This window comes from Bombina bombina, chromosome 1 (assembly GCF_027579735.1).
Source record: "Bombina bombina isolate aBomBom1 chromosome 1, aBomBom1.pri, whole genome shotgun sequence".
NCBI classification, from domain to species: Eukaryota; Metazoa; Chordata; class Amphibia; order Anura; family Bombinatoridae; genus Bombina; species Bombina bombina.
Genome location: NC_069499.1, coordinates 669593587 through 669621214, shown reverse-complemented (window position 1 = coordinate 669621214; position 27628 = coordinate 669593587). Strand labels below are relative to the sequence as shown.

The 27628-nt window shown below is 38.2% G+C and overlaps 1 long non-coding RNA gene across 1 annotated transcript in view; it reads right to left on the bottom strand.

Moving 5' to 3' along the window:
- Positions 1–229: 229 nt before the first annotated feature.
- Positions 230–27628, bottom strand: part of LOC128639246 (uncharacterized) — a 150126-nt gene continuing 122727 nt past the window's right edge. The window contains exon 2 of the long non-coding RNA XR_008399151.1: positions 230–536. This is a non-coding gene — a long non-coding RNA (uncharacterized LOC128639246). The remainder of the gene's footprint in view (positions 537–27628) is intronic.

The following is a 27628-nucleotide window of genomic DNA, read 5'->3' as shown; positions in this document are numbered from 1 at the left end:
CAATAACAATATTATTTTAAAAACACATATTTACTGTTCCTGCTGCATGATATAGGAAAGGGTACAGAAGGATAACTGCAGCTTAATCTAAAGTAAGATGAATAAGGTGTAGACAGTCCCTTTAATGCTTTTGATGATCCGAGAGAACGTATACGTTAATTCCAACCTTTTCAGAACGCTAATAATGAGATGTTTAAAGATAGTAATGATTCGACACACAACTCTGGTATTCAGTAATATGGTTGATATGTTTTTGTTTAATGTTTCATGTTAGTTACATTTCTTATATACAAGATATTTGTGACAATGTTATACTCTCACAAACAACCAATAGGATCTGACAGAGTCACAAGTTTATTCTATCATTCTGAGCAAAACAAACTCTTGTATGTTGTAATTGAAGCAAAATGGACAGAATCCCAACAACTTGCTACTAATCTTTTCTTGTGGACGGTCACTAATGTTATGATGATCAGTAGATAGGCCATATTCATCTGACTTTTCCCTTTCTTCGCCACAAGCGAGTTGGAGGAGACCTAAAATTACAGAAATGTTCTGTTTCTATTACTGTTCATGTCACATTGAAATACAATACAAATTATTTCAACATAAAATTGCATGTTCTGTCTGAATCATGAATGAAAACCTTTTGGGTTTTATGTCCCTTTAAAAACTGCCAGAACACCTGAAATAGAACCAATGCTGTGAGGTATTTATCATTATTATGACAATCATCTAGCAGTATGACAGGCACAGGACCATTCATTTGAAAGACTAGAATTGCTGTTTGTTAAATACAGCTGCAGATTGGATCGGGACCAGCAGAGTCGTGCTTCTACTGTGTGTTTAAAGGGCCACTGTAAGTAAATATTTTCTATGCCTGTTACTAACTAACTACCCCAAATATGCTTGTTATCAATAGCATTTCATTAACATATCTCTACCGTATATCAGAAATCTTGTCTGCAAATTTAATTGTTTTCCAAACCCACTCCGTGGGTATCCTTTGCTCTGTACCAATCCGTTTACAATACCTAGGTTTCAAAATGGCACTTTAAACACAAAGTTATTGGTTTAAGTATTTTGAACACGCAGTGCTGAAAATAGTGGGCAGGATAACGTGACATCATCGGGGAATAAAAGATATAACTTTTAGAACGTTATGAAACTTTTTTTTGGAGAAAATGTAGGTCAGTAGGTTTTAATTAATGTTTATTAACTTTAATATGTTAGTTGTTTAGCTTAAAAATTATAACAGAAAATAATCCTTTAACCCCTCAGTGAGGGTTAAACACACATCAGTGAAGGGTTGTTAGTCTTAAAATTACGTTTTTTTACCGTGCCCATACTGTAGAGCAGAGAGTGCTATTAATTCAGTCATTTTGCTCATATTACTAGTGGTGTGTTTTAGTGAAATCCAAAATTCTGCTTTAAAATGTAACAGATTTTGAGACCTGAAGTAAACCATTATCACTTGCTAGTTTGCATAACAAAACACATAAAAATGCTATGGAAATAAAGGATATAAGTTATGTTTTGACTTCATAGGAAAAACAGGCTAATTAATGGAAAAAGGTTTTGTGGTAGAATTGGATAAAATATATGAAAAGGGATGGGACTGGGAAGGAGTCAAAGGTGTGTGTATAAATAATATATATATATATATATATATATATATATATATATATATATATATATATATATAGATAGATAGATAGATAGATAGATAGATAGATATATTTAGATATACATGTCATTATATCATTTTTAAAAACATAATTTATGTAAAAACTTACCTGATAAATTCATTTCTTTCATATTAGCAAGAGTCCATGAGCTAGTGACGTATGGGATATACATTCCTACCAGGAGGGGCAAAGTTTCCCAAACCTCAAAATGCCTATAAATATACCCCTCACCACACCCACAATTCAGTTTAACGAATAGCCAAGAAGTGGGGTGATAAAAAAGTGCGAAAGCATATAAAATAAGGAATTGGAATAATTGTGCTTTATACAAAAATCATAACCACCCCAAAAAAAAGGGCGGGCCTCATGGACTCTTGCTAATATGAAAGAAATGAATTTATCAGGTAAGTTCTTACATAAATTATGTTTTCTTTCATGTAATTAGCAAGAGTCCATGAGCTAGTGACGTATGGGATAATGATTACCCAAGATGTGGATCTTTCCACGCAAGAGTCACTAGAGAGGGAGGGATAAAATAAAGACAGCCAATTCCTGCTGAAAATAATCCACACCCAAAATAAAGTTTAACGAAAAACATAAGCAGAAGATTCAAACTGAAACCGCTGCCTGAAGTACTTTTCTACCAAAAACTGCTTCAGAAGAAGAAAATACATCAAAATGGTAGAATTTAGTAAAAGTATGCAAAGAGGACCAAGTTGCTGCTTTGCAAATCTGATCAATCGAAGCTTCATTCCTAAACGCCCAGGAAGTAGAAACTGACCTAGTAGAATGAGCTGTAATCCTTTGAGGCGGAGATTTACCCGACTCAACATAGGCAAGATGAATTAAAGATTTCAACCAAGATGCCAAAGAAATGGCAGAAGCTTTCTGGCCTTTTCTAGAACCAGAAAAGATAACAAATAAACTAGAAGTCTTTCGGAAAGACTTAGTAGCTTCAACATAATATTTCAAAGCTCTAACAACATCCAAAGAATGCAATGATTTCTCCTTAGAATTCTTAGGATTAGGACATAATGAAGGAACCACAATTTCCCTACTAATGTTGTTAGAATTCACAACTTTAGGTAAAAATTCAAAAGAAGTTCGCAACCCTGCCTTATCCTGATGAAAAATCAGAAAAGGAGACTCACAAGAAAGAGCAGATAATTCAGAAACTCTTCTGGCAGAAGAGATTGCCAAAAGGAACAAAACTTTCCAAGAAAGTAATTTAATGTCCAATGAATGCATAGGTTCAAACGGAGGAGCTTGAAGAGCCCCCAGAACCAAATTCAAACTCCAAGGAGGAGAAATTGACTTAATGACAGGTTTTATACGAACCAAAGCTTGTACAAAACAATGAATATCAGGAAGATTAGCAATCTTTCTGTGAAAAAGAACAGAAAGAGCAGAGATTTGTCCTTTCAAAGAACTTGCGGATAAACCTTTATCTAAACCATCCTGAAGAAACTGTAAAATTCTCGGAATTCTAAAAGAATGCCAAGAAAAATGATGAGAAAGACACCAAGAAATATAAGTCTTCCAGACTCTATACTATATCTCTCTGGATACAGATTTACGAGCCTGTAACATAGTATTAATCACAGAGTCAGAGAAACCTCTTTGACCAAGAATCAAGCGTTCAATCTCCATACCTTTAAATTTAAGGATTTGAGATCCTGATGGAAAAAAGGACCTTGCGACAGAAGGTCTAGTCGTAGCGGAAGAGTCCACGGATGGCAAGAGGCCATCCGGACAAGATCCGCATACCAAAACCTGTGAGGCCATGCCGGAGCTACCAGCAGAACAAACGAGCATTCCTTCAGAATCTTGGAGATTACTCTTGGAAGAAGAACTAGAGGCGGAAAGATATAAGCAGGATGATACTTCCAAGGAAGTGATAATGCATCCACTGCTTCCGCCTGAGGATCTCGGGATCTGGACAGATACCTGGGAAGTTTCTTGTTTAGATGAGACGCCATCAGATCTATTTCTGGAAGCTCCCACATTTGAACAATCTGAAGAAATACCTCTGGGTGAAGATACCATTCGCCCGGATGCAACGTTTGGCGACTGAGATAATCCGCTTCCCAATTGTCTATACCTGGGATATGAACCGCAGAGATTAGACAGGAGCTGGATTCCGCCCAAACCAGAATTCGAGATACTTCTTTCATAGCCAGAGGACTGTGAGTCCCTCCTTGATGATTGATGTATGCCACAGTAGTGACATTGTCTGTCTGAAAACAAATGAACGATTCTCTCTTCAGAAGAGGCCAAGACTGAAGAGCTCTGAAAATTGCACGGAGTTCCAAAATATTGATCGGTAATCTCACCTCCTGAGATTCCCAAACTCCTTGTGCCGTCAGAGATCCCCACACAGCTCCCCAACCTGTGAGACTTGCATCTGTTGAAATTACAGTCCAGGTCGGAAGCACAAAAGAAGCCCCCTGAATTAAACGATGGTGATCTGTCCACCACGTTAGAGAGTGTCGTACAATCGGTTTTAAAGATATTAATTGAGATATCTTTGTGTAATCCTTGCACCATTGATTCAGCATACAGAGCTGAAGAGGTCGCATGTGAAAACGAGCAAAGGGGATCGCGTCCGATGCAGCAGTCATAAGACCTAGAATTTCCATGCATAAGGCTACCGAAGGGAATGATTGTGACTGAAGGTTTCGACAAGCTGAAATCAATTTTAGACGTCTCTTGTCTGTTAAAGACAGAGTCATGGACACTGAATCTATCTGGAAACCCAGAAAGGGTACCCTTGTCTGAGGAATCAATGAACTTTTTGGTGAATTGATCCTCCAACCATGATCTTGAAGAAACAACACAAGTCGATTCGTATGAGATTCTGCTAAATGTAAAGACTGAGCAAGTACCAAGATATCGTCCAAATAAGGAAATACCACAATACCCTGTTCTCTGATTACAGACAGAAGGGCACCGAGAACCTTTGTAAAAATTCTTGGAGCTGTAGCTAGGCCAAACGGCAGAGCCACAAACTGGTAATGCTTGTCCAGAAAAGAGAATCTCAGGAACTGATAATGATCTGGATGAATCGGAATATGCAGATATGCATCCTGTAAATCTATTGTGGACATAAAATGCCCTTGCTGAACAAAAGGCAAGATAGTCCTTACAGTTACCATTTTGAACGTTGGTATCCTTACATATCGATTCAATATTTTTAGATCCAGAACTGGTCTGAAGGAATTCTCCTTCTTTGGTACAATGAAGAGATTTGAATAAAACCCCATCCCCTGTTCCAGAACTGGAACTGGCATAATTACTCCAGCGAACTCTAGATCTGAAACACAATTCAGAAATGCTTGAGCTTTCACTGGATTTACTGGGACACGGGAAAGAAAAAATCTCTTTGCAGGAGGTCTCATCTTGAAACCAATTCTGTACCCTTCTGAAACAATGTTCTGAATCCAAAGATTGTGAACAGAATTGATCCAAATTTCTTTGAAAAAACGTAACCTGCCCCCTACCAGCTGAGCTGGAATGAGGGCCGCACCTTCATGTGGACTTAGAAGCAGGCTTTGCCTTTCTAGAAGGCTTGGATTTATTCCAGACTGGAGATGGTTTCCAAACTGAAACTGCTCCTGAGGATGAAGGATCAGGCTTTTGTTCTTTGTTGAAACGAAAGGAACGAAAACGATTATTAGCCCTGTTTTTACCCTTAGATTTTTTATCCTGTGGTAAAAAAGTTCCTTTCCCACCAGTAACAGTTAAGCTAATGGAATCCAACTGAGAACCAAATAATTTGTAACCCTGGAAAGAAATGGAAAGTAGAGTTGATTTAGAAGCCATATCAGCATTCCAAGTTTTAAGCCATAAAGCTCTTCTAGCTAAAATAGCTAGAGACATAAACCTGACATCAACTCTGATAATATAAAAAATGGCATCACAGATAAAATTATTAGCATGCTGAAGAAGAATAATAATATTATGAGAATCATGATCTGTTACTTGTTGTGCTAAAGTCTCCAACCAAAAAGTTGAAGCTGCAGCAACATCAGCCAAAGATATAGCAGGTCTAAGAAGATTACCTGAACACAGATAAGCTTTTCTTAGAAAGGATTCAATTTTCCTATCTAAAGGATCTTTAAACAAAGTACCATCTGACGTAGGAATAGTAGTACGTTTAGCAAGGGTAGAAATAGCCCCATCGACTTTAGGGATTTTGTCCCAAAATTCTAATCTGTCAGACGGCACAGGATATAATTGCTTAAAACGTTTAGAAGGAGTAAATGAATTACCCAATTTATCCCATTCTCTGGAAATTACTTCAGAAATAGCATTTAGGAACAGGAAAAACTTCTGGAATAACCACAGGAGATTTAAATACCTTATCTAAACGTTTAGAATTAGTATCAAGAGGACCAGAATCCTCTATTTCTAAAGCAATTAGTACTTCTTTAAGTAAAGAACGAATAAATTCCATTTTAAATAAATATGAAGATTTATCAGCATCAATCTCTGAGACAGAATCCTCTGAACCAGAAGAGTCATCAGAATCAGAATGATGATGTTCATTTAAAAATTCATCTGTAGAGAGAGAAGTTTTAAAAGATTTTTTATGTTTACTAGAAGGAGAAATAACAGACATAGGCCTAGATTTAGAGTTCGGCGGTAAAAGGGCTGTTAACGCTCCGCAGGCTTTTTTCTGGCCGCACCATAAATTTAACTCTGGTATCGAGAGTTAAAACAAATGCTGCGTTAGGCTCCAAAAAAGGAGCGTAGGGCATTTTTACCGCAAATGCAACTCTCGATACCAGAGTTGCTTACGGACGCGGCCGGCATCAAAAACATGCTCGTGCACGATTCTCCCATAGGAAACAATGGGGCTGTTTGAGCTGAAAAAAAACCTAACACCTGCAAAAAAGCAGCGTTCAGCTCCTAACGCAGCCCCATTGTTTCCTATGGGGAAACACTTCCTACGTCTGCACCTAACACTCTAACATGTACCCCGAGTCTAAACACCCCTAACCTTACACTTATTAACCCCTAATCTGCCGCCCCCGCTATCGCTGACCCCTGCATTACACTTTTAACCCCTAATCTGCCGCTCCGTAAACCGCCGCCACCTACGTTATCCCTATGTACCCCTAATCTGCTGCCCTAACATCGCCGACCCCTATGTTATATTTATTAACCCCTAATCTGCCCCCCACAACGTCGCCGACACCTACCTACACTTATTAACCCCTAATCTGCCGAGCGGACCTGAGCGCTACTATAATAAATGTATTAACCCCTAATCCGCCTCACTAACCCTATCATAAATAGTATTAACCCCTAATCTGCCCTCCCTAACATCGCCGACACCTACCTTCAATTATTAACCCCTAATCTGCCGACCGGAGCTCACCGCTATTCTAATAAATGTATTAACCCCTAAAGCTAAGTCTAACCCTAACACTAACACCCCCCTAAGTTAAATATAATTTTTATCTAACGAAATAAATTAACTCTTATTAAATAAATGATTCCTATTTAAAGCTAAATACTTACATGTAAAATACATCCTAATATAGCTAAAATATAAATTATAATTATATTATAGCTATTTTAGGATTAATATTTATTTTACAGGTAACTTTGTAATTATTTTAACCAGGTACAATAGCTATTAAATAGTTAAGAACTATTTAATAGTTACCTAGTTAAAATAATAACAAAATTACCTGTAAAATAAGTCCTAACCTAAGATATAATTAAACCTACCACTACCCTATCAATAAAATAATTAAATAAACTACCTACAATTACCTACAATTAACCTAACACTACACTATCAATAAATTAATTAAACACAATTCCTACAAATAAATACAATTAAATAAACTATCTAAAGTACAAAAAATAAAAAAGATCTAAGTTACAGAAAATAAAAAAATATTTACAAACATAATAAAAATATTACAACAATTTTAAACTAATTACACCTACTCTAAGCCCCCTAATAAAATAACAAAGACCCCCAAAATAAAAAATTCCCTACCCTATTCTAAAATACAAAAATTACAAGCTCTTTTACCTTACCAGCCCTGAACAGGGCCCTTTGCGGGGCATGCCCCAAGAATTTCAGCTCTTTTGCCTGTAAAAAAAAACATACAATACCCCCCCCCCAACATTACAACCCACCACCCACATACCCCTAATCTAACCCAAACCCCCTTAAATAAACCTAACACTAATCCCCTGAAGATCTTCCTACCTTGTCTTCACCATCCAGGTATCACCGATCCGTCCTGGCTCCAAGATCTTCATCCAACCCAAGCGGGGGTTGGCGATCCATAATCCGGTGCTCCAAAGTCTTCCTCCTATCCGGCAAGAAGAGGACATCCGGACCGGCAAACATCTTCTCCAAGCGGCATCTTCTATGTTCTTCCATCCGATGACGACCGGCTCCATCTTGAAGACCTCCAGCGCGGATCCATCCTCTTCTTCCGACGACTAGACGACGAATGACGGTTCCTTTAAGGGACGTCATCCAAGATGGCGTCCCTCGAATTCCGATTGGCTGATAGGATTCTATCAGCCAATCGGAATTAAGGTAGGAATATTCTGATTGGCTGATGGAATCAGCCAATCAGAATCAAGTTCAATCCGATTGGCTGATCCAATCAGCCAATCAGATTGAGCTCGCATTCTATTGGCTGATCGGAACAGCCAATAGAATGCGAGCTCAATCTGATTGGCTGATTGGATCAGCCAATCGGATTGAACTTGATTCTGATTGGCTGATTCCATCAGCCAATCAGAAAATTCCTACCTTAATTCCGATTGGCTGATAGAATCCTATCAGCCAATCGGAATTCGAGGGACGCCATCTTGGATGACGTCCCTTAAAGGAACCGTCATTCGTCGTCTAGTCGTCGGAAGAAGAGGATGGATCCGCGCTGGAGGTCTTCAAGATGGAGCCGGTCGTCATCGGATGGAAGAACATAGAAGATGCCGCTTGGAGAAGATGTTTGCCGGTCCGGATGTCCTCTTCTTACCGGATAGGAGGAAGACTTTGGAGCACCGGATTATGGATCGCCAACCCCCGCTTGGGTTGGATGAAGATCTTGGAGCCAGGACGGATCGGTGATACCTGGATGGTGAAGACAAGGTAGGAAGATCTTCAGGGGATTAGTGTTAGGTTTATTTAAGGGGGTTTGGGTTAGATTAGGGGTATGTGGGTGGTGGGTTGTAATGTTGGGGGGGGGGTATTGTATGTTTTTTTTTACAGGCAAAAGAGCTGAAATTCTTGGGGCATGCCCCGCAAAGGGCCCTGTTCAGGGCTGGTAAGGTAAAAGAGCTTGTAATTTTTGTATTTTAGAATAGGGTAGGGAATTTTTTATTTTGGGGGTCTTTGTTATTTTATTAGGGGGCTTAGAGTAGGTGTAATTAGTTTAAAATTGTTGTAATATTTTTATTATGTTTGTAAATATTTTTTTATTTTCTGTAACTTAGATCTTTTTTATTTTTTGTACTTTAGATAGTTTATTTAATTGTATTTATTTGTAGGAATTGTGTTTAATTAATTTATTGATAGTGTAGTGTTAGGTTAATTGTAGGTAATTGTAGGTAGTTTATTTAATTATTTTATTGATAGGGTAGTGGTAGGTTTAATTATATCTTAGGTTAGGACTTATTTTACAGGTAATTTTGTTATTATTTTAACTAGGTAACTATTAAATAGTTCTTAACTATTTAATAGCTATTGTACCTGGTTAAAATAATTACAAAGTTACCTGTAAAATAAATATTAATCCTAAAATAGCTATAATATAATTATAATTTATATTTTAGCTATATTAGGATGTATTTTACAGGTAAGTATTTAGCTTTAAATAGGAATCATTTATTTAATAAGAGTTAATTTATTTCGTTAGATAAAAATTATATTTAACTTAGGGGGGTGTTAGTGTTAGGGTTAGACTTAGCTTTAGGGGTTAATACATTTATTAGAATAGCGGTGAGCTCCGCTCGGCAGATTAGGGGTTAATAATTGAAGGTAGGTGTCGGCGATGTTAGGGAGGGCAGATTAGGGGTTAATACTATTTATGATAGGGTTAGTGAGGCGGATTAGGGGTTAATACATTTATTATAGTAGCGCTCAGGTCCGCTCGGCAGATTAGGGGTTAATAAGTGTAGGTAGGTGTCGGCGACGTTGTGGGGGGCAGATTAGGGGTTAATAAATATAACATAGGGGTCGGCGATGTTAGGGCAGCAGATTAGGGGTACATAGGGATAACGTAGGTGGCGGCGATTTGCGGTCGGAAGATTAGGGGTTAATTATTTTAAGTAGCTTGCGGCGACGTTGTGGGGGGCAAGTTAGGGGTTAATAAATATAATATAGGGGTCGGCGGGGTTAGGGGCAGCAGATTAGGGGTACATAAGTATAACGTAGGTGGCGGTCGGCAGATTAGGGGTTAAAAATTTTAATCGAGTGGCGGCGATGTGGGGGGACCTCGGTTTAGGGGTACATAGGTAGTTTATGGGTGTTAGTGTACTTTAGGGTACAGTAGTTAAGAGCTTTAGAAACCGGCGTTAGCCAGAAAGCTCTTAACTCCTGCTTTTTTCAGGCGGCTGGAATCTTGTCGTTAGAGCTCTAACGCTCACTGCAGAAACGACTCTAAATACCAGCGTGAGAAAGATCCCATTTAAAAGATAGGCTACGCAAATGGCGTAGGGGGATCTGCGGTATGGAAAAGTCGCGGCTGAAAAGTGAGCGTTAGACCCTTTAATCACTGACTCCAAATACCAGCGGGCGCCCAAAACCAGCGTTAGGAGCCTCTAACGCTGGTTTTGACGGCTACCGCCGAACTCTAAATCTAGGCCATAGCCTTCTTGATGGATTCAGAAACAAAATCTCTTATGTTATCAGGAACATTCTGCACCTTAGATGTTGAGGGAACTGCAACAGGCAATGGTACATTACTAAAGGAAATATTATCTGCTTTAACAAGTTTGTCATGACAATTAAAGGGCCACTAAACCCAAAATCTTTCTTTCATGATTTAGATAGAGAATAGAAATTTAAACAACATTACAATTTACTTCCATTATTTATTTTGCTTCACTTTTTAAATATCCTTAGTTGAAGAAAAAGCAATGCACATGGTGAGCCAATCACACGAGGCTTCTATGTGCAGCAACCAATCAGCAGCTAGTGGGCATATCTAGATATGCTTTTCATCAAAGAATATCAAGAGAATAAAACAAATTAGATAATATAAGTAAATTAGAAAGATGTTTAAAATTGCATTCTCTTTCTAAATTATAAAAGAAAAAATGTGGGTGGAATGTCCCTTTAATACAAACAACAGCCGGAGGAATAGCTACCAAAAGTTTACAGCAGATACACTTAGCTTTGGTAGATCCAGCACTAGACAGCGATTTTCCTGAAGTATCTTCTGACTCAGATGCAACGTGAGACATCTTGCAATATGTAAGAAAAAAAACAACATATAAAGCAAAATTGATCAAATTCCTTAAATGACAGTTTCAGGAATGGGAAAAAATGCCAATAAACAAGCTTCTAGTAACCAGAAGCAAAGAAAAAATGAGACTGAAATAATGTGGAGACAAAAGCGACGCCCATATTTTTTGGCGCCAAATAATACACCCACATTGTTTGGCGCCTAAATGTTTTTTGGCGCCAAAAATGACGCCACATCCGGAACGCCGACATTTTTGGCGCAAAAGGACGTCAAAAAATGACGCAACAGAAAAGATTTTTTTTGCGCCAACAAAGTCCACGCCAAGAATGACGCAATAAAATGAAGCATTTTCAGCCCCCGCGAGCCTAACAGCCCACAGGAAAAAAAAAAAAAAAAAGTCAAATTTTTAAGGTAAGAAAAAATGATTGATTCATATGCATTATCCCAAATATGAAACTGACTGTCTGGAAATAAGGAATGTTGAACATTCTGAGTCAAGGCAAATAAATGTTTGAATACATATATTTAGAACTTTATAAATAAAGTGCCCAACCATAGCTTAGAGTGTCACAGAAAATAAGATTTACTTACCCCAGGACACTCATCTACATGTTGTAGAAAGCCAAACCAGTACTGAAACGAGAATCAGTAGAGGAAATGGTATATATAAGAGTATATCGTCGATCTGAAAAGGGAGGTAAGAGATGAATCTCTACGACCGATAACAGAGAACCTATGAAATAGACCCCGTAGAAGGAGATCATTGCATTCAAATAGGCAATACTCTCCTCACATCCCTCTGACATTCACTGCACGCTGAGAGGAAAACCGGGCTCCAACTTGCTGCGGAGCGCATATCAACGTAGAATCTAGCACAAACTTACTTCACCACCTCCATCGGAGGCAAAGTTTGTAAAACTGATTTGTGGGTGTGGTGAGGGGTGTATTTATAGGCATTTTGAGGTTTGGGAAACTTTGCCCCTCCTGGTAGGAATGTATATCCCATACGTCACTAGCTCATGGACTCTTGCTAATTACATGAAAGAAATGTTAATATCGGTAACGGCTTCAGTATTTATTTTTCTTTGTGCTTATTGCATACTAGAAAAAGAAGTTGATAATTTAATTTCAAACCATAAAATCCAGATTTGATAATATTTGTAACCATGCCACAAATTTGAACTAATCATTATTATTAGCCACAAGATCACTGCTGAACCATTGTTATATTTAAAGGGGCATCCATATCAGCTAAACTGAATTCAAAAAAGGAATGTAGAAAGGTGTGTTGCTCAAATGTCTTCTTGTCTTCATTAGAGAAGGCAGAAAGCACCTGCTCTTGACAACCGTTCTGTTGTTTGTTCCTGTAAATTACTCCTGCATTAGCCAGGGTCCCTTTAACTGCTCAGCCATTTCCACCCCTGTGCTGAGTTGCTTGCAGTTTTTAGATGCTGTGTTATTTTTCAGTGAGAAAACCATACAAATATATCTTTATTTTTCAGGAGACCAAGCCGATTAAAACAAAATTGAATAAACAAGGCTATAACCAATAGAGTGTTTTCCCCTCCTAAACTCTATAGTATAAAGAAGGGGTTATCCTCATAAAAATAAGGGCCTTTCAGGATAGTTATGCAACTTTGATCTGTACATAGCTGCTCCCATGAGCCTCTGTGCAAATAAAAGGAATTTTGTTTCCATGCCAGGTGATCACTATTACCACAGTGATCACCTGGTTATTAAAACTTATTTAGGGCTTAGGGGCTTTAAAACAAGGGGTCTTGATGTTCTCTAGGCTTTTATTGATGGCCTATTATATGGGTATATTTATATGAACGTTATTAAAAACAGTTTGTTTGCTTTTTAAAAATGTGCTTAATAATTATCACCAACTACACACGTTTAAAAGAGCAGGTGATTAGCTTTCAAATGGTGGAATGATCTTGGGAGTTTCTAAGACTTAAACCCATTTTTTTTCTTTCATGATTCAGACAGAGCATGCAATTTTAAGCAACTTTCTAATTTACGCCTATTATCAATTTTTCTTCGTTCTCTTGCTATCTTTATTTAAAAAGCAGGAATGTGATGTATAGGAGCCGGCCCATTTTTGGTTGAGAACCTGGGTTATGCTTGCTTATTGGTGGGTAAATGTAAGTCTCCAATAAGCAAGCGCTATCCATGGTGCTGAACCTAAAATGGGCTGGCTGCTAAGATTTACATTCCTGCTTTTAAAATAAAGATAGCTAGAGAACGAAGAAAAATTGATAGTAGGAGTAAATTAGAAAGTCACTTAAAATTTCATGCTCTATCTGAATCATGAAAGAAAAAAATTGGGTTCAGTGTCCCTTTATTTGGCTGAGATTGAGGCATTTAAATATCAAGTTAACACCTTCATCCTGCTCCCTTAAGCCCACCTGGCACTTCCAGGTTTTCTGGGCACAAATTACCGGTATCACCAGATTCCCTGGGTGATCTGGAGCCCTATACCACCAGGGATGTGGGTAAGTGCAGGGGTCGCAATGAGCTCCAATAGCACCCTCCCCAGATGACGGAACATGGTTGTCATCTGCAGTAAATACATTACGTGCCAGATTACAAGTGGTGCGCTAATATTAGTGCAGGATGCGATATAGGTATAGATATATAGGTATAGATATATATTTTACAAAAAAATATTCATATATATATATATATATATATATATATAAATTTTTAGCTTCAAGCCATCATCCTGCCCATTTGAAGAGAGGTATTCCCAGAGGACAATTTCTAAGACTGTGTAGAAATTGTTCCTCTAGAGAAAAATACATCAAACATGCTACTGAAATGGAAAAACATTTCATAGAAAGAGGATACTCAAAACGACTAATAAAAGGGGCAGAAAAGGATGCAGGACATCTCAAAAGAGACAGCCTGCTATTCTCAAAAGAGAAAAATGTAGATACAAAAATCAGATTCAATACTGAATTCAATTGCCATTGGAGTGGCTTACAAAATATACTTTCTAAGAACTGGAATGTTCTTATGAGTGATGAAAATGTCGCTCGTGAAGTAGGAGAATTTCCTGGACTAACTGCAAGGAGGGCGCCAAGTCTAAGGGACAAACTGGTAAGAAGTTAGTTTGTCTCTCAACAAAAAGAGAAAAACTGGCTTTCCAAATTTAAACCTAGGGGCAACCATCCATGTGGAAAATGTGTCACATGTAAATATATGGTTAAAACTAAAGAATTTCATTCACATACAGGAAAAGTGTATACATTGAAACACTTTGTCAATTGCAACACTGAAGGGGTTGTGTACCTGTTGTCTTGCTCGTGTCCCACTTTTTACGTGGGCAAAACCAAAAGAGCGATCAAAGACCGTATTAATGAGCATCGAGACGACATAAAAAATCGAAATCCAAAAATCAATGTGGCTAAACATTTTGAGAAATTTCATACTTGTAATTCTGACTCTCTAAGGGTAATAGGCATAGATAGAGGTATAATTAATGCCAGAGGAGGTGACAATGACAAAACACTCCTTAGAAAAGAGTGTAGATGGATATCCACGCTGGATACTCAATTTCCTAATGGCCTTAATGACAAGCTTGATATGGCCTGTTTTCTTTAGAAAACCGTATTAAATTACCCTTTTTCAGATATTTACTATTCTATAGACTACTAATAGATGTTTGGCATATCTAGATACTCTCTGGATTATACCATATTTCTATAGGCTTGAATTATTTGATTGATGTTAGAAAATTAATTGTAACAAAGATGTTCTAAGTTTATTCTTTATTGCACTATGTTTTTTTATATTTTCCAGGCTAAATATTAAACATGCCATATGTAGTTGCACGCAAAAGGCATTGAGTAGATGCAGCAAAATTCACCTGTCAGTAGGGGCGTGCTATTCAAAACGCTATAAAAAGCAAGACTTTCAAACCTACAGTATCCGTCCTGACGAAGCCCCGCCTCACTAAAGACGAGGGGGGGAAACGCACGTCGGCATCAGCTGACCTAACAGGTGACCAAGAGTATCGACAACAGTTACACCTAAATATGCGGCAAGTTTTTCCTGTAGCTTGAATTTGGACAAGCTTCTGCCTGGATCTTTGTAACAGGACTACACAGCTACAGCAGTCTCGGAATAAGGTGCAGTATGTTGTTGCTACGCACCAGTTGAAACACTTTGTTTATGATTTTACTAAGCACGAACTGTATGTGCCAATGCTCCAAGTGCCTATGTTAACGGCTTTTTATTACCTTTGGAGACACTTCCCAGGCCATACATATAACGTTTAATGGCTGTATTGCTACAAAGAGAACTTCCACTTGCCATAGTGGCGTACTTCTTGTGCACGGGAAAATAAAGTTGAAAGGCCCCGAATGGATTTGGAACATTTTCCACACACTGCTAGCTTTCTTCCATGCCTAAGCTTATTAACCCTTTGTGCATACTTTTGTTTTTCGCATACTGCCAAATTCATTGCTTGGTTTTTCTTTTGATTGCACAACTTAGATCCCATATATTGACACCTGCCCAGGTTATACCTCTTTAATTTCACAAGGGTTCTGTGAGCAGCTGGGTGAAGCTGTGTATATCACCACTTGACCAAATTCTTGCTAATATTCGTCATGTTTTCACTCATTGCATGGCTTGTGAATGACACATTTTCATGTGCTATACATGTACTATGTCTGCTTTGACTTGCTGAAACAAAAAGGAGTATTTTATTGATAACCTAGATCCCGTATTTGCAATCTGCCCAGGCTATACCTCCACAACAGTTAGTGAAGGTTCTGTGTGCAGTTGGGAGTGGTTACCCTAAATATACTTTGAAAATTAACTGCTATTCTATATAAATATAAATGTATTTTTCGGTACTGGGGTTCACATTGACCGGTCAGGTTTAATTTTATTTTGCAATGTACCATATTTGTTACTTATAGCGATCAACTAACAAGCCTATATTGTATATTGTACTACTGAACTTGCACAGCTCCTTCCCTGGGGGATACAGTGTGTCACGATATTTGATTGCATATGTCAATAAAGTGTTACTTTGTTCACTTTGACTTTGGAGCTGTATAATTTTGAAAAGAATGCTGAAGTCCCTGTCTTTTTGGAAATAATTATTTGTATATTTCCACTTCTTTCTTATATTTTTCTTGATATATATATATATATATATATATATATATATATATATATATATATATATGTATATATATATATATATATATATATATATATATATATATATATATATATATACAGTGTATGTATATATATATATATATATATATATATATATATACATACATATATATATATATATATATATATATATATATATATATATATATATATATACATACATATATATATATATATATATATATATATATATATATATATATATATATATATATACACATTTGGATCCCACTGACACCAATGAATTATCATATAATTAACCCACTGTAATATATATATATATATATATATATATATATATATATATATATATTTACTAGTCCTAAAGCCCGTTCACACAGCCCATTTTTTGCAGTACAGTGGTCTAACCCCTTGCTCTCTCTCCCCCCTCTCTTTTGCTTTCTCTCTCCCCCTCTCTTTTTCTCTCTCTCCCCCCTGTCTTTTGCACTCTCCCCCCTCTCTTTTGCACTCTCTCTCACTCCACCTCTAATTTGCTTTCTCTCCCCCCTCTCTTTTGCTCTCTTTCTCCCAACTCTCTTTTGCTCTCTCTCTTCCTCCTCTCTTTTGCTCTCTCTCATCCCCTCTCTTTTGCTCTCTCTTCCCTCTCATTTGCTCTTTCCCCTCCCTTTCTTCCTTCTCTCACCCCTCTCTTTTGCTTTCCCTCCCCCCTCTCTTTTGCTTTCTCTCTCTCCACCTCTCTTTTGCGCTCTCTCTCCCACCTCTCTTTTGCGCTCTCTCTTTCCCCCTTCTCTTTTGCACTCTCTCTTCCCCTTCTCTTTTGCGCTCTCTCTCCCCCCTCTTTTGCTCTCTCTCTTCCCCACTCTTTTGCTCTCTCCCCCCTCTCTTTTGCTCTCTTTCAACCCCCTCTCTTTTGCTCTCTCCCCCTCTCTCTCTCACCGCCCCTCTCTCCCCCTCTCTCTCTTCCTCTCGCTTTCTTTTTTTTCTCTCTCTCTCTCTCTCTCTCCCGCTCTCTCTCTCCCCCCTCTCTCTCTCTCCCCCCTCTTTTGCTATTTTTCTCTCCCCCCCTCTTTTGCTCTCTCTCCCCCTCTCTTTTGCTCTCTCGTTTACCCCCCTCTCTCCCCCTCTCTCTCTTTCCCCCTCTCTTTTGCTCTCACTCCCCCTTTCTTTTGCGCTCTATCCCCCCCTCTTTTGCTCTCCCCCCCCCCCTTTTTTGAGCTCTCTCCCCCCCTCTTTTGCTCTCTCTCTCTCCCCCCCTCTCTTTTGCTCTCTCTCTCCCCCCCTCTGTTTTGCTCTCTCCCCCCCCCTCTTTTGCTCTCTCTCTCCCCCTCTCTTTTACTCTCTCTCTCCCCCTCTCTTTTGCTCTCTCTCCCCCACTTCTCTTTTTCTTTCTCCCCCTCTCTTTTGCTGTCTCTCCCCCTCTCTTTTGCTCTCTCTCTTTCCCCACTCTATTTTTCTCTCTCCCCCTCTCTTTTTTTGCGCTCTCTCTCTCCCTCTCTTTTGCTCTCTCTCTCCCCTCTCTTTTGCTCTCACTTTCCCCTCTCTTTTGCTCTTTCCTCTCTATTTTGCTCTCTCTCCCCTCTCTTTTGCTCTCTCTCCCCTCTCTTTTACTCTTTACCCTCTTTTGCTCTTTCCCCCTTACTTCCTCTCTCCCCCCTCTCTTTTGATCTGTCTCTCTCGCACGCTCACGACCACACCGGGCCCCGCCCCACCACCACGCTCCTGAACACGCCTTCTCACGTCAGATCAAGCCCACTCCTGCCCACTGTTGTCACGCCGCGGATAGCAGATCAGGTAGACTCTAAGGCCAGGTGTGTTTGTCCTTGCACTGTCTCTACTGCACATGACACACTTGGCCTTTTATATTATAGGATATATATATATATATATATATATATATATATATATATATATATTATAATTATATGATAATTCAGTAATGTCAGTGGGATCCATATATATATATATATATATATATATATATATATAAGGTTTACAGTGGGTTAATTTTATAATAATTCATTGGTGTCAGTGGGATATTTATATGGATCCCACTGACACGGTGACACCAATTAAATATTACATAATTAAACCACTGTAAACTATATATATATATATATAATAATCACACAGAGAAGGAGCGCACTATTACGCAACAGTCACAGATGATCCTTGGAAGGAAGGAAGAATGTAGAACTCTCGGCAAGTAAAAGTAATATGTCCAAATTTTATTGTTAAAACGGATGCCAAAATCAGCGTTCAGTATCCAAGAAGAAGAGCCAGCAAAAGCCAACATTCAGGTGTAGAGCTGATCCCCATGCAGACGCGTTTCGTGCCCATGCGCACTTGTTCACTGCTTACCTGGGGATCAGCTCAGCACCTTTTTAAAGCCATGTGAATAAAACATACAAAACACCTGAATTTGAACAGAAAATGTAAGAGAAACACTCGCACTTATGGGTAGGAAAGAAAAAAAGTGAGGGGGAGGCAAAAAGAAAAATCAAGAAAATAACGAACACAATTAGCAAAATATAATAAGCACATTAATAATAATAATAAAGATAGATCTTTCCCAGAAAAAGTAGCATATATAGAAAAATTGCTTATTTGCAGTCAAGATAAATTTACATTTTTTAAAGTGTTATCTAATATATGGAGGACTGTGCATATTAGAGAATGAGAAAAATTCTAGCATGAGATATATGTACTGAAAATACGGGCCATATTATAAACATTGACAGTGCATGCCCATAGTCTATCAATAGTAAATAACTCCCTTAAACGTCTATAGAAACTAGACAATATAAGATGTGTCAGCTTTTTTGCTAGAATTTAGAAGCATAACATTATAATATAATTATAGGAGGTCAAGGAACACAATGGCGTAATTGCATGTAAACAATTAATATTCACATAACCTAACTTTTAGGTAAATACATCAAGATCTTTCCTGATGTTCTGGTTCACTTGTTCTCAATGTAAACATCCAGAAAATTTCTTTTTTGTTTAACACCTTTTCCCTATTGCCTCCTCTCTTCCATTTGGTAATGTGATCTATACCTTGTATTTTTAGCGCTGATACCTCAGAATTATGAAACAACTTAAAGTGTCTTGATACAGTGGTATCGCTGTCATCATCCTCGATAGACCTCAAATGTTGAAGGAACCTGTCCCTTAGGGACCTCTTGGTTTTCCCTGTATATTGTTTTTTACAAATGTCACAAGTGAGTAAGTAGACAATGTGAGTGGTCGCACAGGTAATATGGTATTTGATCTTGTACTCCTTATTAGTAGTACTAGATCTAAATGTACTCCCTTCTGTTACAAAGTTACAAGTTTTGCAGATGGGACGTCTACATCTGTAAAACCCCTCCCTTCTAGATAACGAACACGTGTTCTTGGTTGGTTTAAGATCTGAAGGAGATAGATGATTGGCCAAAGTTTTTGCTCCTCTTGGTATGAAATCACACCCAGAGGACAAAATATATTTAATGACAGGATCAGAGTACAAAATCGGCAAGCAATCTCTTATTATTGAACATTGTTGTATTCAACACTGAATGTGGTGATAAATTTTAAATTCATTTGTGTTTCTATTTGTTTCTTGGGCCTGTATTGCAGAAGATGCTGTCTCGGAATTGAATCTACACTCTCTTTTGATTTTTTAAGGAGATCCTCCTTATAGCCTCTATCAGTGAATCTTTGTATCGCCTCCACAGCCTGTACTTGGTATTCCTCTTCGCTACTACAATTTCTCTTGATGCGTATGAGTTCCCCTTTTGGGATACCCTTGAGAACGTGTCTGGGATGGCATGACTCAAATGTTAAGAGGGTATTGCCAGCCGTATCCTTTCTATACATTTTGGTTTGTATCGGTGACCCCACCTTGCCCTGGACTGTGAGGTCCAAGAAATTGACTGTCATTGCTGTGTTCACCTGTTAGTTCTATGCCAAATTGATTGCAGTTCAAATACGTGCAAAAATTATTGGCTGTTCGTTCATCACAGTCCAGGACAAAGAACAGGTCATCGATATACCGAAAGTACTGTACTATTTGTCCCTTGAAGGGATTATTATCTCCATAGACGCGGGACAGCTCCCACCAACCCATGAAAAGGTTGGCGTAGGAGGGGGCAAACTTGGCCCCCATAGCCGTCCCGCGTCTCTGGAGATAATATTGTGTTTGAAACATAAAGAAATTATGCGTCAGCAGATATTCCACTGCTCTCATCAAGAAAATCTTAGTGGCATGTTCAAAGTCACAATAAGAATCAATGAAAAATTCAATGGCTGCAAGACCTTTTTGATGGTCAATAGAGGTGTAGAGTGAAGTAACATCCACAACCATAAATCTATAGTTTGCCTGCCAGTTAATGTCCTCTATTTTTTTAATAAAGGAAGTGGTATCCTGAATATAGCTGGGAAGCTGACACACCAAGGGCTGCAAAAAGCTATCCACTAGTTCAGAAAGGGCCTCATTAAGTGAGCCAATTCCTGCAATATTAGGCCTTCCTGGTGGCGAAATGGAGTTCTTATGGATTTTAGGGAAGTGGTGGAAAATTGGAGTCACAGGATTTTTAACTATCAATTTGTCTGCCATGGCCTGAGTAATTATATTATTACACTTTGCATATTGAATGATATCAGTGATTTCTATCAGAAATTTGTCTGTTGGATTGTCTCTAAGCTTTATGTATACACTTTCATCTGTCAGCTGTCTCTTAGCTTCAGCCACATAGTCTGCCCTGTTTAGAACTATGACATTTCCACCCTTATCGGACTGTCTGATGACAATGTCATCGTTACTAGACAGTTCTTTAAGGGCCTATCTTTCCTTAACTGTCAAGTTTGCATGTTTCTTAGTTTTTGTTTGGGTAGCGTCATTTAGATCCCTCAGTTTATTTTCAACTGTTTTTTGAAAAACATCTATAACTTTGGGACGAATGTGAGTAGGATAGAAAGTGCTTGGTTCTTTAATGTGTCTAAGAGATATATGTCTTTCTTGTAATAAATGACCCCTTACGTCATCAGTTTCCTCCAAGAGGCTTTCTAAATCCCTTATTGTGTTTATTTCAGAGAAATTCAACTCAGCCAGAGCAGAGGTCTCTTGAACATTGCTACCTGCAGTAGTCAATGGATTACTTTCATTTGTGCTGTGTCCCCTCATCTTTTGAGTAAAAATGCCTTTTTAGCGTAATTTTCCTTGCAAACCGATTAACATCAAGGATGGTCTCAAAGATGTTAAAGTGATGGGAGGGCACAAAGTTCAAACCTCTATACAAAATGTTGACCTGTGAGGGAGTAAGAGATTGGTTAAACAGATTAATGACATTTTTGTTCAGGCATATTTTTTCGTCACATTCTGTGACCTGGTGACATATGGAGTCCTGTGATTTGTTTTCTTGTTTTACTTTTCATTTGCACTTCTTGTGCCCTCCTCTGCATCCCCTATGTGTTTTTTTCTTGCTCCTGATACAGGCTGTCCGTTTTTTGACTGTGAGAATGAAATTTCCAATTCCTGTGGATTTTCCTCCACCTGGAGAACTGCTGCTGTAGCTCCTTCTTCATAATTCTCACCATCAGACGACTCGCATTCAAAATCTGTATCGGAGAAAGTAACACTTTTCCCTTTCTTGTTACCACCTCTCCAGCTTATCTCTTTATTGCTATTTTTTCAATTTCTTTTATATCCTCTCCTTGTTGTATCATCCTGAGTCCATCTATAAACTTGTTTAGTGTCGTAGTCTTTTTTGTCTCGACTCATCTTCCTAGACTTGAATACCCACAATTCTCTCTTAAAGATATTCATCTTTTTCTCAAACTCTTTATCATACTTCTTAAAGTCTGGTTCTTGTTGATATTGCTTGAGAATAACCTGTGTTTGTCTGAGTTCTATTAGGAGATCAGCTCTCTGTTGTTTTTTATAGGAGATGAGGAGATCAATTAATGCAAAGGAACAAGTATCTAAAATAGTGTTCCATTTTTCTATGAACTCAGGATCTGTTACTATAAAGGAGGGAAATTTTCTTATGCGCAATCCCCATCCTATTTTGAGGAAAAGAAAAGAAGTAAGCTCATCTTCATATAATCACAGGATTCCTGATCACACTTTATCCAGATAAAGATAAAGATGTCAGATTAAAAAGCCAGAATCTAGCTGACTGTCTCTTAAAATAGAACATGATCAGCACTTAGAATGACCACCCCTCCCCCGGCACCCACCCTAATAGTAATGGAAAAGATGACAAAACCACTGTCAACTTATAGTTGAGGAAATAAGAAATTTTATACTATGAAGGAAAACAATTAGAAACTTTTGGAAAACTACTCATTGTATACAGTAAGGGATAAGTGTGTGTGTATATATATTCTTTAATAATATTTTTAATAATATTTTTATCCTAAGCAAATATAACATGAAATGCCCACCCTCTGTTATAAGTCATTAACACTTTTTTATTTTTTTATTTTCAACAGCACAAAAAGATTTTGAAAAGTAACAAAAATCAAATAGCTTTATTTAAATGTTGTAAGATTCATAAAGTCATCAACACTTTTATATTCTCAACAGCACAAAAAGATTTTGAAAAGTAACAAAAATCAAATATCTTTATTTCAATATTTCTCAAAAATATAAGGTTTCTAAAAAAACTTTGTATTTTTTCCAAACTATATAGATATAGATTGAGCGAATATAAAAGCAACTAACATTCCCCCTTCAACAACAATAGGAACATATACAAATCAATGTAATAACTCTCCCGCAAACAACGATGGAGTTATAAGAAGATTTAGCACTATGTACACAAATAGACACCCAATCAGAGCATAGGGTACTGACACACCCTTACTATTCACAAATGAAATAGTAAAAATTGGACACCGCCAACCAATACCGCCAACCAATGACGTCATGACCAATTAGAGCATAGGGTCCTGACACACCCTTATTATTCACAAATGAAATAACGCTAAGAATCGTACACCGCCAACCAATACCGCCAACCAATGACGTCATGACCAATGGGATCCTTAGAAAACCGGAACACAGTAAATCGTGTAATCCTATCATTAAAAATACGCCTTACCAAATTCCAACACAATAAAATAACATTCCCGGTAACTAACAAGAGGGCAATCCATAGTAGTGGAACTAATAGCCAAATTGTTAAATCTGTAAATTACGGACCCAAACCGGAAGTGACGTCATTGGGTGCACGGAGGCTAAGGATTAAAAGTAGGATTACAAGTAAGAAGCAAGAGTTAATGTGAACGAATATATTGCAAGAGGATACTATACCATATAGAATAAGACCCATTAACAATATAAATGTGAAATAGAATTTATAATGACAACGAAAACCGGAAGTTACCAACTAGTTCCATTTCCGGTTACAAAACTAAAGGCCCTATAAAAGGCCAACAACAACAGCTTACCATTCAGTCTTGATAAAGGCCTAGGAGAGGCCGAAACGCGTAGACCTGGTAAGCTCTATTTCATTAGGAGGATATTTCTGTAAAGTTTTTACACATTATGTCTCATTTTCTCTTCGCAGGTTTTTTTCTGTTTATTTTTATTTTTATTTTTATTTTTGTTATATTTTTTGCTATTCATTTGCTATATTTTTTTGCTATTTTTGTTATATTCTTGTGCACTGAACGACATCTCACACCGGACAAGCACAGAGCAAATTGACTTTTATTTTACTTTGGACACTCATAGGACCTCTGCAAATCATTCAGGACACATTTAAGACACTTCACAGAATTGTTTTGGATTTATATATTTTTTGGAATTTTTTTGGATTTTTTTGGTACTTTTTTGGAACTTTTTAGACTTCCAGCACCCCTTTTTTCAAGGGCACCGTACACACAGTCACATTTTTTAACATTTTTTCAACTTTTTTAACCGTTTCATATTTGGATTGTTTTAAATGATTTAACACAATGTTTTAATAATCTAACACATTATTTTTACAAGGTCACTCACCAATCACTATGTAACTACCACTGTTTTTATTTAGTCCTTTAGTAACTCTTAGGAACATATTGTATCGCATTGGGACACACCTAACAGTCTGTTCCTCACTTCTCAGATTGATTGTTTTTAGATTTAGATTTATATTTTTAGACCAGCATTTTTAGACCAATTTTTAGACCAATTTTAGCGTGGATCCATGCAGCTGTATATGTATATGTATATTATGTGAGTAAATTATATGTAATAAATCCTCATTTTTAACCTTAGCCTCAGTATTGTTGGCGCCTGAGTACACTTTTCACATTTCTGTTTTCACCTAGTGGTAGCTAGGTACCACTGTCTCGGGCATATAAGGTCTGGTTGGCGCTGGAATATACCTCCCCCTTTTTCACTCATAAACTTGTTTAGTGTCGTAGTCTTTTTTGTCTCGACTCATCTTCCTAGACTTGAATACCCACAATTCTCTCTTAAAGATATTCATCTTTTTCTCAAACTCTTTATCATACTTCTTAAAGTCTGGTTCTTGTTGATATTGCTTGAGAATAACCTGTGTTTGTCTGAGTTCTATTAGGAGATCAGCTCTCTGTTGTTTTTTATAGGAGATGAGGAGATCAATTAATGCAAAGGAACAAGTATCTAAAATAGTGTTCCATTTTTCTATGAACTCAGGATCTGTTACTATAAAGGAGGGAAATTTTCTTATGCGCAATCCCCTTGGGATGCGCTGTTCCTGTTTATATAATGTAAAAGATTTAATATCTTGATCCAATTTTATGTCCCTTTTCCTTAGGGTGTCCATGTCAAAAAACAGACTATCTAGAGTGTGTACAATTTCTTTATACAAATCTGTGCTTTCATCTTCAAACTCACTGAGTACATATGCATTCTCCATTGTATTACTCAATGTTCTATTTCAACACACTCATATGCTTCAATTATTATTATAGTTAGATATCTTTTTGTATAAATGAAACAGTCCATACATCCATTACTTAGTTTGAATAAAAGTAAAGAGTATTTCAAAACAACGATCTGTTAAAATTATGTGTTGCTGACTCTTTAACAAGAAACTAAATTTACATTGCCTGTAGAGTATCGTCAAGTTAATAAAACCCACCTCGTCTTCAGTCGGTAATGACTTTTAGTCAAAGTATATGATCAGCGTCGGTAGAGAAGGTATATATCACGTATGTCATAACGTTATCTGTAGTTACCAGATGCAAATGCAAATTCTCTTACCTCCGTCTAGGCTCTTATCCCAATGACACCAATGAATTACCATTTATAATTAACCCACTGTAAACCATATATATAAATATATATATATTACATATGGATTCCACTGACACCAATGAATTATCATATAATTAACCCACTGTAATATATATATATATATATATATATATATATATATATATATATATATATATATATATATATATATACTAGTCCTAAAGCCCATTCACACGGGCCATTTATTGCAGTACAGTGGTCCCACCCCTTGCTCTCTCTCTCCCCCTCTCTTTTGCTCTCTCTCCCCCCCTCTCTTTCCCCCCTCTCTCTTTTGCGCTCTCTTACCCTCTCTTTTGTGCTCTCTCTCACTCCACCTCTCTTTTGCTTTCTCTCCCCCTCTCTTTTGCTCTCTCTCCCCCCTCTCTTTTGCTCTCTTTCTCCCCCCTCTCTTTTACTCTTACTCTCCACTCTCTTTTGCTCTATCTCCCCTCTCTTTTGCTCTTTCCCCTCTCTTTTGCTCCCTCTCCCCACTCTCTTTTGCTTTCTCTCCCCCCTCTCTTTTGTGCTCTCTCTCTCCCCCTCTCTTTTGCGCTCTCTCTCTCCCCCTTCTCTTTTGCGCTCTCTTTCCCCCCTTCTCTTTTGCGCTCTCTCTCACCCCCTCTCTTTTGCTCTCTCTCTCCCCCCTCTCTTTTGCGCTCTCACCCCCTTTCTCTTTGCGCTCTCTCTCTCCCCCCTCTCTTTTGTGCTCTCTCTCTCCCCCTCTCTTTTGCGCTCTCTCCCCCTTCTCTTTTGCGCTCTCTTTCCCCCTTCTCTTTTGCGCTCTCTCTCACCCCCTCTCTTTTGCGCTCTCTCTCCCCCCTCTCTTTTGCGCTCTCACCCCCTTTCTCTTTGCGCTCGCTCTCTCCCCCTCTCTTTTGCGCTCTCTCGCTCCCCCCTCTCTTTTGCTCTATCTTTCTCAACTCTCTTTTGCTCTCTCTCTCCCCCTCTCTTTTGCTCTCTCTCAACCCCCTCTCTTTTGCTTTCTCCCCCTGTCTTTCTCACCCCCCCTCTCCCCCCTCTCTCTCTCTCTCTTTCTTTCTCTCTCTCTCTCTCCCTCGCTCTCTCTCTCTCCCCCTCTCTCTCCCCCTCTTTTGCTCTTTTCTCTCCCCCCTCTTTTGCTCTTTTCTCTCCCCCCTCTTTGCTCTCTCTCTCCCCCCTCTCTCTCCACCTCTCTTTTGCTCTCACTCCACCTTTCTTTTGTGCTCTATTCCCCCTCTCTTTTGCTCTCTCTCCCCCACATCTCTTTTTCTTTCTCCCCCTCTCTTTTGCTCTCTCTCCCCCTCTCTTTTGCTCTCTCTCATTCTCCCCCTCTCTTTTGCTCTCTCTCTTTCCCCACTCTATTTTTCTCTCTCCCCCTCTCTTTTTTTGCTCTCTCTCTCCCTCTCTTTTGCTCTCTCTCTCCCCCTCTCTTTTGCTCTCACTTCCCTCTCTTTCGCTATTTCCCCTCTCTTTTGCTCTTTCCTCTCGATTTTGCTCTCTCTCCCCTCTCTTTTGCTCTCTCTCCCCTCTCTTTTGCTTTTTACCCTCTTTTGCTATCTCCTCCTTTCTTTCTCTCTCTCCCCCCCTCTCTTTTGATCTGTATCTCTCGCACGCTCGCGACCACACCGGGCCCCACCCCCCCACCACACTCCCGGTCCCGCCCTCTCACATCCGATTAAGCTCACTCCCGCCCACTGTTGTCACGCAGCGGATAGCAGATCAGGTAGACTCTAAGGCCAGGTGTGTTTGTCCTTGCGCTGTCTCTACTGCGCATGACAGCTTCAGACAAACACACTTGGCCTTTTATGTTATAGGATATATATATATACTGTATATTATAATTATATGATAATTCAGTGGTGTCAGTGGGATCTATATATATATATATATATGGTGTACAGTGGGTTAATTTTATGATAATTCATTGGTGTATATATATATAAAAAATCCCAATGACACAAATGAATTACCATATATAATTAACCCACTGTAAACCATATATATAAATATATATTATATGGATCCCACTGACACCAATGGATTATCATATAATATTAACCCACTGTAAACCATATATATAAATATCTTTTGTCTGAGGAAGG